At 42.6% G+C, this 11,269-nt stretch overlaps 1 protein-coding gene across 4 annotated transcripts in view; it reads left to right on the top strand.

Annotated features, from left to right (window-relative positions):
* Positions 1–1,053: 1,053 nt before the first annotated feature.
* Positions 1,054–11,269, top strand: part of spop (speckle type BTB/POZ protein) — a 126,519-nt gene continuing 116,303 nt past the window's right edge. For 3 of the 4 annotated variants that reach the window (XM_088623145.1, XM_088623142.1, XM_088623141.1), the window contains exon 1: positions 1,054–1,179. The gene's annotated coding sequence lies outside the window, so the exon portion shown is untranslated. The remainder of the gene's footprint in view (positions 1,180–11,269) is intronic. The other variant, XM_088623144.1, reaches the window with a different exon arrangement.

Raw genomic sequence — 11,269 nt, 5'->3', positions numbered from 1 at the left:
TAGTAATCTAACTGCACAGCATGTTTTTAATTGGAAACTGTTTTTCAATTTTTGAAAGTTTTGATATCCAGCCAGTTTAGAATTGTAAATTGTTTGTTTAATGTCTTAGCTTGTAGAAATGGCGAGAGTCAAGATGGGCTAACTTCCTCCAACAACCTTCCATCTCACCGTTTCATTCTTGATTGAGTGTTCACGCAAGCTGAATCTCCCAGTTACTCTTGATTTCTCTCATATGACTTCCTGTCTCTCAGCTTTCTGCTCCCAAATGCACTGGCTTGTCCCAAACTGAGTCTCTAAGTCTGATGTCCCTGATCAGCTTTCAGCATCTGTTCAAGACAGATGTTCAGACAGCACCTGTGATCTCGGTCACACTGCTGTGAACTTTTACCACCGGCTGATGCTGCTCTCTGCTCCCTGCTGCTCTTTCTGTACTGTAAGCAATGATTCCTAACCTACACAATGTTTACCTCACGATGGACATTGTAGTCACAGACATGGCCATTTTTAGATGTGTCTGGCCCACTGGTTTGCTTTTCTTCTCATTTATTTTTTTCATTATTTTCTTTTTTACAATTGCCCAGGAGAATGATAATAAACTTATTATCAGGCTGTAATATTTTTAGTACTGACAGCAATTACTGCAGTGTTCTCTATTCAGGTGCATTGTAATTCTTTACCCATTTTCCATACAGTCTGCTTTATTTTAGATGGTGTTGAGTAATTTACTAGTAGCCATGCTGTCACAAAACTCTGTATAACGTTTGCACTATGCAAATGTTTATTTTTAGCAACTGGTCTGAATGTGAGTCACCTTGAATAAAGACGCCAGCTAAAAATAATTTAAATAATACATGTATTCTTGTAACCATCTTCTTCAGCCTGACTGAAGCTGTCAAACAAACTGTACTATCAACAGGTTGATTTTGAAAAGAACCTGTGTGAAACTTAAGGACACATCACTTATGCAACCAGGGAGACAAAACCTTTATCCTTTTGCGTAAGAACGTGTGCGTCATGTTTTAAAAAAGATATTGATGACGTGTCTGGGTTCTTGCTGCTAATCGCGTGCGATGACGTCAGGCGCAGGGGGGCGGTCCCGAGGTGTCGTCACGCTGGTAACCCGGATGTAGAGGGGTGTCTGAGCGAAAACCCGATCCGGGCGAAGCAGATCCTGAAGGGGTAAGTCTGGAAAAAAACAAAACAAAACAAAACAAAAACATTATGCTGTTTGCATCTCGTGTTGCTCGTTTACGCGTGCAACGACGTTGAGCTGCTAGCGAATCTGCGTTGGAGTTTCTGTGCTTCACTTCTGCGGTTTCGCTACAGAAAGCTTATGGAGAGTTCCTTGTGTTTCAAATTGATCAGAAACAGTACGGTGGGGGCACACAGAAAGCGGCGTGGCTATTCCAATGAATAAAATAAGTTGGGTTTAGTTAAGATACACAGAATGATTCCACATTCTTACACTGATGTCAAAAGGCGATTGTTATTGTTGAGTTAGGAGTTGCTTGCAGTGCGATGCCTAGTGGTTTGCTCTGAATTTTTGTGTTTGCTTCCTGTGCCGTTTTGCCACGGAATATACTGGATTAATTTACTGTCGTAGCTTGGGAATTGTGCACATGGAATTAATTTGCGCTTTATTATGATGGGAAACGGGCCTTTGCGTCAGTCTGGGGGAGCTGGCTTGCCACATAGTGAGCCTCCTGTGGAAGTGGATGGGACGAGCGGGGCTGCGCTTGCGCCCTGCGCTCCGATGCGGTATCCTGCCAAATAGTCGTCCGCCGTCAGGCTTTGCATGCGCAGTGCAGCGCTGCAGGGCTGCCTGCTGCCAGAAACGGAGCTCTATTGAGAGTAGCTAGGTCAGTGCGCGGGGTGCTGCAATGCAGAATAAGGTCCGGCTTCTGTAAGTGCTTAGTTATGTCAACAGTAGAAAGTATTGGTGTCAGTCAGTATCTCAGTGTGGCAGCTGCCAGGGTAAAGAAGGAAAAATGTCTTTAAATGCTGAAATTGTAAGACTGGTATTCTTTCTGTGTTGTTTCACTTAGTATTTAAGATTGTAAAAGTGTGTATATTTGAACACTAGCATACAGAGTACTAATCCACCTTCTTTACAGGTACAATCTCAAACCTGTGTTGTAATACAGCTATTTGTGGATGAGGTGTTTGAATGCAGTCCTTAAAATGTGTATTTGTGATATAATAATACATGTGTAATGCTCATGTATGAATGTCTACCCCTAAAATCAGGAATTTTTAAGTTTGGTTCTCAGTTTTAGTTTATTATACTCTAAGACAAGCTGTTGAAGAGAACTTTACCTGAGACCTAGTGAACAATTTAATCTTTTTTCCTTTGACAGATACACCTTCATAAGACAAAGACATCCGTACTGCTGCCTTGAGAATTGACCTTAAAGAGCTTGGTTTAGGAAAAGGGTCAGGCACAGATGTCTAAATTCACACACAGAACACCGTGGCAGGATTTTGTGTTGGAAGACTCGTACTACACAGCTTATGTGTAAATTTTTAACTTTCTGCTGCATTTAGTGTTCTGAATTTTGAAAGACCTATCAGAAAAGAAAATATAAAAAGAAAGTGATTATAAAGTGATTTTTTTTAGTTCCATGTCCTGTGTTGTGAAAATGCCAGGTTCTGGTTTGCTTGAGTTGCTTGCGGGTGGTTGTCTAGATAGAGATGTGTGGAGAGACATTCTGAGTCTGAACTGAAGTGCAGGGAAAAGCAGACTCACTCCTTGGCTCAGCTACAGTTGATTGCAAACAGCATGAACCACATTGGGGTTTCTGAGTAACACTCCTTCAGTGTCAGCTGGGCTTTATTCTGAGTTTTTAAGTGAACCTCTGATGTAAGTAGCAATTGACTGATGAGACATTTTTTAATTGTTTTCAGCTCTGCAGCTATAGTTGGTGTGAAATTTACCTCTAAACCCTGGAAAGTGTTTTGGGAGTGAAAAACAATTGGACAGGTTTAACGAGTCACGTTACTAGCTGGAATAAATCACAGGGAATGTAGCTTCGATGGAAACCAGCAGAAAACAGCTCACTGGAGTGAGCAGGGCTGCAGCTGGGTAGCCCTGAGCTATATACCAAGACTCTTGAGTCGCAGAGGTGCCGAGGAGCCATTGTGGGATCTGGTGTTTATAAAGAGAATGTCTGAGAGCCTCTGACACCATGTGCTTTTGAGGAGCACAGCAGCAGAGTGGTCATAAAGAAAGGACTGTGCAGAGAGAGAGCCTATTCAGACACCAGTCTCAGTTTTGGGGTCAGTGTGGCTTGTTTGTGATCAACAGTATATAGGCTAATAGCATCTCAGGGCATATCCTCTTCTTCTTTTCTGATGCAGGTAGTTTAGACATGTGATTAGCCTCGAGTACTGGCTTTCAGTTGTATGTGTTAAATATTATTTATAAAGTACTTTGGATCAGCTCTTTAATTTTGACAATCTGACTCTGTGGAGTTAAGGTAACGAGGGCCTGTTTGCCCAAAGGCACTGCCAAATAGAGTGCTCTATATCGCGCTGTACTTCCATGTTATTACAGTGTGTGTTGCTTATCTTGTGTCAGTGATGCTGCAGGTAATTTCTAGTCTTCTTTGGTGGTAAAGACCTTTGAGATTATAAGTAAACTTGCCCTTTAAACAGGTGTTCCCAACTCTTGCCCTCTTAACCTGTGTGATTTCTGTTTTTATTTTCAAGGTATCTCTAGGGGACTTAATTGGTCCCTTAATTGAACTAATTTCTTGCTAATTAGAACTAATTAATTTTTTTCTCAGCTCCTAAGAAATTGCAGAGTAGGTAACTTGAAATCTTCAATGGAGTCAGAGCTATTAATGTGGTGAAAACTATTAGTGTGCTGTTTATAGCACTTTATCAGTTGATTTAAGGGCTCGGTTAAGTCATTAAAAATGTAAGATTGCAAATGACCATTCAAGCTGTCTTGCTCTGTATGGTGTCGTTTGTTATACTGTGCATTTTCTGAGAGACTGGCGCTTACTCATCAGTTTCTTCCCAGAAATCAAAGTAATCTAATTTTGTAATATTGGGTGTACTGTCTGTTCCCGACCCCTGCCACTCTTTGCGAAAAAAAGTATTTCCTTTTTCTGGCCTCAGTGTACTGTCTTAACTCTTCCATTTGTTCCTGAATTTCTAGTGAAAACTAGACGATACTGGAGGCAGGAGAAGCTGACGTGTTTGAAAGCATGGCTTTCTTCAATGTACAGCTCTTTGTTGCTTTATATGGGACTGCAGACAGGGTGTGTGTTGTGGTAGTGAATGAGTAGTGCCCACTAGCTATTTTTTCTGTGGACAGACTGTACTGGAACTAAGAATAAATAGTGGAGGGTGTTTATTTTGTGAATTTGTGCTTTCCTTGTACTTTGGAGCACTAGCAAGCAGACCTGTCAATGTCATACAATGTATACCAATTGCTGAAACTAGGAGTCAGCCTTTGTTAACAGGTGGGCAGCCTGCCTTGTATCATTCATAACGGAAGGAAGTAGAGTCGGTTTTCCCCCAGGGTCTGATGTCTAAGATTTCTCTTTCTCTGATCAACTTTGTGAACAACATCTAAACCTCCTGAGAGTTAGCATAGATGACCCTTAGCAGTAAAAACGTAAATTAAATGGTTAAGCCTGATCTCCCCAACTATATTTCTTTTGGAACCCCTGATTTTTTTTTTGGCCGTGTTGTGTTTGAAACCACTCAATTAGAGACAGTGGGATTCCAACACCTAAGCTCAGGGGTGCTGACAAGTCATCTTATGACATTTCGGCTTTGCTTCCTAGAACAAGATGAGCACTGCTGTGTCCTTCCAGATGCTGATTAGTTCGTTGTCCTGCCTGTGTTTTCGACATGGGCTCCTAGGGCACTGACCTCATTTAAAGTTTTAAAGTTGACTGTTGGCTTGAGGAGAGTTCTTATAGTTTGTCTTTTCTTCCTTTTAGTGCATGTCCAGGTTTGTGCAGTGCAGCACTCGGGCATAGGCAGAGTTATTATGCAAGCAAGTTCTAGCTCTGTAGTTTGTCAACTCTGCTTCTGTCTTGAGTTTTTATTTTGTGTGCAGTGCATTTGCAAATGAAATTTGCTTTAAAAGGGACGTAGTGTTCTTATCTGCGATCTTCAAGGTGGGAAAAACAGCAGTTTCTTCCTGTTGTATATTTGAGTCTGTTTTAGCGAACTGCAGAGGTGAAGTTTCTAAGCTATCTCTCTCTAGCTGCTTTTGCACAGCGCTGACTGTAGCAAATCCTGAGCGAAAAGGAGTTTCGTTTTCTGATGCCCAGGCAGCGTGTCTAGGCAGAACGGTTGCTGGCCATGTTGTTTTGGGTGGTTTAGTTGCACTGTGGATAAAAATACCTATTTTCTTATTTCTCATTTCACTGGTGGATGGCCAGATTGGTGTCTTTTCAAAGGGTTATCTGAATGATGTTAAAGGAGCACAACTTTAAGCTATATACTATATACAGTAGGCTTTTGAGAGACAATAATGCATAGGATGGGGTTTATATTCCTAGCATTCCATCTGGTGAAAAATCCTTAAGGTTTCGTAATGTTTAGCCACAGTGTAGTTACAGGGTATTTCCATCTCTTTTGGTAGGCTGTAGATTTGTGTTTACGTGAGATGATGTTCATGCCGTGGAAAATTCTGTGGGAAACCTCAGTTGACTCACTGTTGTTCACTGTTCGTTATTGCAGGCCAGTCTTATTTTATACCCGCTCATTAGTTTACTTTATTCAGTGTCAAAGTGTGTACTGTTGCAGTCCTTTGTTTTTGCTCTGCTGTCCCAGTATGTTTGTCTGTGACAGACGGCAGCCGTTTTGCACCAGCAGCCCCACTGGAGAACCTAGAAGTTGCTTCACTGATTGAGTGAAGAGGACTTTAGAATGAATAGATTGTACAAGTCCAGAATTGCGGTTATTTATTGAGTGTGACATTGGGGTCTTTCGGTTTCTTTAGAATGACTGGATTGGCGTTCAGTGTATCCAGGTCCACTGCTGATTCTTCTAGCGCTTTAGTGGTGAGACAGCTGATAGGAAATGGCAGCACGCTTCTATTTTTCACTCTGATAGCTGTTAAACTTTTTAGAATAGCAAAACCAATTAACCATTTTGAACCAGTCTGGCTCGGGTTGTAGAGCAGCAGATTCGCCCGGTGGCCCCTCAGCAAACTTCTAATCTAATTAGTAAGTGAGGCAGGAGTGAGGCACGGTAAACTCTGAATGAAAGAAGATGAGTTAAAAAGGCCCCCCCCCCAGCGTGAGCTTGCTTTCAGTTTGAACCGTATGAAATACAGAACAATCCTGTCAGTTTTCACCTCCCCGTTCCTTTACTCAGCCGAGTGAAACCCTGCCAGCCTGGAGCCTCCGGGCTGCCTGTGTCGTGTGCGAAGATGACAAGGCGTGAGGGGCTGTCAGGCAGGGGTGGGTGGGAGATGCGCCGCTGGCCTGCGCTGGGCAAGGCCCAGGAGACACAGGGGCGACGCCTGCTTGTGGATGTGGCTGCTGCCGGGGAGGAAGGTATTTCCGACGCGTCCGTTGAAGGTGATGGAATTTTCCAATTAGGATGTCAAATTGTGTGAGCTCGTGTCCCACAATGGAGTGATGTCCACGGTGTAGTCCCGTCTTTCTCCCTGTGCATCCAGGATAGGCCACGGAGTAAGTTACTTAATATGCAATTGGCAGCTTTCTGATAATGGAGTGAGGGTCCTAAATGTGATTACTTTGTCCCGCTCTAAAACTGAAGTCCATGTGAACTTGTGTGCGTTCATTGTAAAGCTGTGACAGGTCATTGTTAAGCTCTGTCCAACAGAGCATGAAATCACCAGGCATGTCAGTCCTTATTAGCCTACATCTAAGTTGTATTTAAGTTAAGTCACTCAGAGGTAGGGCTGGGCGATATGACATCAAATCAATATCATGATCATTTCCCACATTTACCTCGATAATGATAAATTAACAATTTTTTTAAACCCTTGGAATTATATGATTACTTGATATGCTGAAAGATCATGTTTTCAATATGCAAACTATTAAAGCTGCACACAGCTCATCTTATCTCAACGTCTTACAAATAATATAAGGACATAATTCATGGAAACACAAACAGAATAACTTTTAATGAACATTTATTGAGCATTTTAACATATTGCACAATGAACATTTATGAAACATATAGAACTTTGAATATTTGTCAAATGCAAAACTAAATCTAAATGCCTCAAATTTTCAATATTGGAAAATACTTTTCTATGGAACAGATTTAGAAAACTAGTGATCCAGTATGATGACTGACTGAGCCGTTGTGGTGTAGGAGGTGCTGTGGTTCAGATTGAGATCTTGTAGTGAGGTCCTGATTGCTTGGTCAGCAGCAGTAGGGATGGTAACCCCAGTGTCCCGGGTGAATTCCACTCCAGACCTGTACAGTCCGGGTGTTCTGGATTTCCCACTTAATCCAACCGAAAGGACAAATTCTCTTCCTTCTTCTGTGTAGTGGGGCTGCTGTGTGTCACCCATGTAGGACCAGCTCTGGGTGAAGTGGGTCCCTCCCTTCATGGAAAGTGTTTTGGGCTCCTTAAACACGAAGAGGGAGAAATGATTATTTTAAACAAATGGGGATATTTCTTACTCTTACTATGATGACTCCTAAAGTCACCTGCTGGATGATGGCTCCTGGACCTGCCTGTGCAGCTCTTCCCTTCAACAAGTCACTGAGCTTTTCTTCATATACGATGGCACACTGAGCTCCTGTTGTAAGTTTGAGAGACAGGTTTTAGTGTGTAGCTAGTCTATAAGTCACTCTGAATTAAAATGTACGTTGAATTACTCATTAGTACTCTACGCTGGACACATGCATTTTTGTCTCCCAGCCCAAATGTGGCTCCTGTTCTGCAACCCAGCAGTGCAAATCCTTGACTGCATGGGAACAGTGCAGAGCAAGTGTTATGCATTAGAGAACCCGTTAGGGAAAAAGCACATGTTATTTTATTATCCGTTTATAAAGCGAGATGGGCAATAGAAGCAGTTGGGAATATTATAAATTAAACTCTATTGACCGTGTTTCAGTTTTGTTTTTATTTGTAATCAGTGCTGTTTTCTTTCTCATTTTTAGCCAAGGCTGGCGAGTAGCCCTTTGGGGTTTGAGAAATTCAGATTTGCAGCACCTCAAATCTGCGCCAGCAGCTACTGTTCCTATAGGTGCAAAAAATAAGTTACAGACTACACAGCATGGGCAAAGAAGGAATACATTTTCTTCCACTGTATAGCAATGTAAATTAAATTAATTGAGTAGAAATGGCTCATAAAGCTGTCTCTATTAAAGCCAAAAATTCATTGCTGCTTAATTCACCAGTGATTCCCTATACTGTGCTTCACCCACTGTTGAGCTCTGTTAGCAATGTGAATTTATCTACCTACCTTATGGTTCTGTCAGTCTGTCTGCATAATATCAAATCAAAATCAAATCAAAGTTTATTTATCAAATGCACAACAATACGGCGTGCAGCAGTAGTTGCTGGCAATTTAATGTCTTTTTCTGCGAGCTCACAAAAATCACAAAATACCAAACCCATTTGGAAACATAATTCTCTCCAGCTTGTGTGTGGACTCTTGCAGATAGGTGCTTGACTTTATAAGTCCATACCTGCAAGAGGAATAAAGATGTCAAGATCTAAGGGCTGGCTGTGGCTTCTTTAAATCTCTCCTAGAACTTCTCAGTTAAGTAAAAAAGTATTTATGACTGTGAGGAACACAAATTTGGTTTTGAGAGGGCAGAGCACTATGAAAGCCCTTAACATCTTACAGGAAATTTTTCTGCCTTGGGGAAAATGAAATGTAGAGGAATTTGTCATAACTCTTCAACCATTTAATGCAAACAGTGAGGTGGGGGGAGAGGGGCCAGTGCATCGAAACAATTGAGCTATTTGCATTGCAGCAGAATTGGATTTCTTTTCCCTGTTCCTCCCGGTGTACATTTCAGGTGCTGTGTTTGTTAATGGATTACATTTCCCAGTGTTTGAGCATGCCCAGGGAAGCAGGGGCCTGCTGCAGTGATCGCTGCGTCGGGAGGCACGAGGCTCTTGGCAGCGCTTCAGCTGGGAGCTCTGGGAAAGCTGGGACTGAAATGACACTCGAAGGCGCTCTGAGGTTGTGTGGAGGTAGATGAGGAATCGCATTCCCCGATGGTCACAAGCCTCTTCCACTCAGATGCCACTCAGAGAATGGTTACAATGGCCCAGACTGCTCCTGCACTACTGCAGCTGTATGTTTATCACTGTCGTTGTTCTGCAGTTGGTTTTGCTCACGGGTCCGTATGAGTTATCCAAGGTGAAATGTGTATCAGCACATTGGCTGTTGGCTGCACAGCTGCTTCGCATAGGCCTTCAGTTCTCAGTTTCATTCAGCTGGCGGGAGGTGATCACAGTGTGCCCTGTCACACCGCTCTGCCTGTCCTGTATAGTCACACAGTGCTGCTGCTGGTGCCCGATTGCCATGCAGTCAGTTAAAATGCTGTGGAGCGGGGCTCTGGAGTGGCCGGTCCAGTCCGTCCACAGGCCAGGAGAGCCATCAAGCAGCACTGGGCCCAGGCAGGACAGCGGAAGAGACGAGCAGCCGTGCAGTCCTGCCTGCTGTGGCTGGGCTGCGGGACGGTCTGGTTTCGGTGTGATCCACGCACATGCTGGTTCAGGGAGCACAGACATCTGAGGAACCATTACTTAGGTCACAGCTGTCGGGAGAGCTGCTCCATCATGGAGCACTTTTCAGCTACACCTCAAAGCTTACACCCATCGATCCGGCTCTAGGTGGGTCTCTCATGTTTGTAACCTTATGTCTGTGTTGCCTCTCTGCCTAACAGGCTTTTATCACCCGCTCTGCTGTACTTGTCCAAGACAAACCCTTCTGTCAGAGCCCTTCTGTTGAGATGGCTTGCACGCTTACCTTTCAAGTGTTGCACCTTATTTGCTGTGGTTGCCGTTCTGGTTTCTTTTTCTGTGTTCTTGCTTCTCCGTGTAACTGAGTGCATTCAATTTATGCCATGTGCCAAACTTCATTACGTCACTCCACAGTCATCCTTGTGCAAGTACAGTGACGTATTATACATGGTAAATGGCTTTGGATAAAGTATTCCTTACATCATTTCTTATTCCACCATTGAATGATCTTGCAGAAAAGGCTCTGTATTAAATACTGGACTAAAATAGGAGTCAGACACTTAATTACTGCAATTGTTATAGACTACATGAATATTGAAGATTGACTGCTGAAGGCAGCATAGAGCTGCCACATTCAATGCATGAAGTTCCAGATCAGGTAGCCGCAGCAATGAAGTGGCGAGATTTAGGTTAGTTTGATCAGAAAGTGAATACAATTTAACCTTCCTCATTTTAGGAGTGTAGTTTAAGCCTGCACGAAGTTGAAAGTCAAAGAAGCGAGCTTGCCTAAAAATGTACAGCGAATGAATACAATTCAGATTTTTGTAAGGTATTTTCTCTTTGTTGTTGATTTGGTTTTGAGAAAAAAAAAGTTGTGTAGTGCAGAATAATTGAAATGACAGGAAGTCTCCGGCTTGCAATTAACTCGCTTTAACAAGTTATCTTCCCGTTTTAAGTGATACCTGCGGAGTTCAGATGTGAAAGTGTGGAGAGAAACGACTGCAGGGGAGGTGGCGCCAGACAGACTGTCGAACCTTGCTCTGCACTGCCTGGGAGCTGGAGCCTTTTAGAGTTAAAAGTTCTCCTTTAATATAAGACACAATAAATCCCTTGAATTGGCTGTGGACTAGACTATAACTGGAACACAGGCAAGAACATCGCTGTGTGGAATCAATAGTTCATACCTTTATGAAATTGAGTTTTTAGAACAGGAGGAATTCTATAAGCAAGGCAGAATATGAAATTGTTCTCCGAAAGCCTAATGTGAACAACACTATCGATTTTTCTGTGTACCAATTATATCCTTTAAGTTTTGTCCTGCCTCACTGAAGTCCTTAAAGATCTATGACGTATTGAAACAAAACCTCTGAGAGATTTTGCTTGCATTTTCTCAGGTTATTATCAGTGTATGACACTGAGACAGGGCAGGGAGTTCAGAATGTATTCGCTTAGCCCACCCACAAGGAAAAAGACTCCTGCTTCAATTTGCCTTAGAGATAGTGTTTGGAATACAAAATGATAGAAATCCTCTTTGTTGTTGCTTTTCAGCATCCTTAGACAAAGAAAAAATGCACATTGATCATCTGGTACGTTTTATCCTGTGATCACTATCAG

The sequence above is a fragment of the Lepisosteus platostomus genome, chromosome 28, assembly GCF_059453375.1.
Source record: "Lepisosteus platostomus isolate fLepPlt1 chromosome 28, fLepPlt1.hap1, whole genome shotgun sequence".
NCBI lineage: Eukaryota > Metazoa > Chordata > Actinopteri > Semionotiformes > Lepisosteidae > Lepisosteus > Lepisosteus platostomus.
This window is presented reverse-complemented; position numbering and strand designations above follow the sequence as displayed.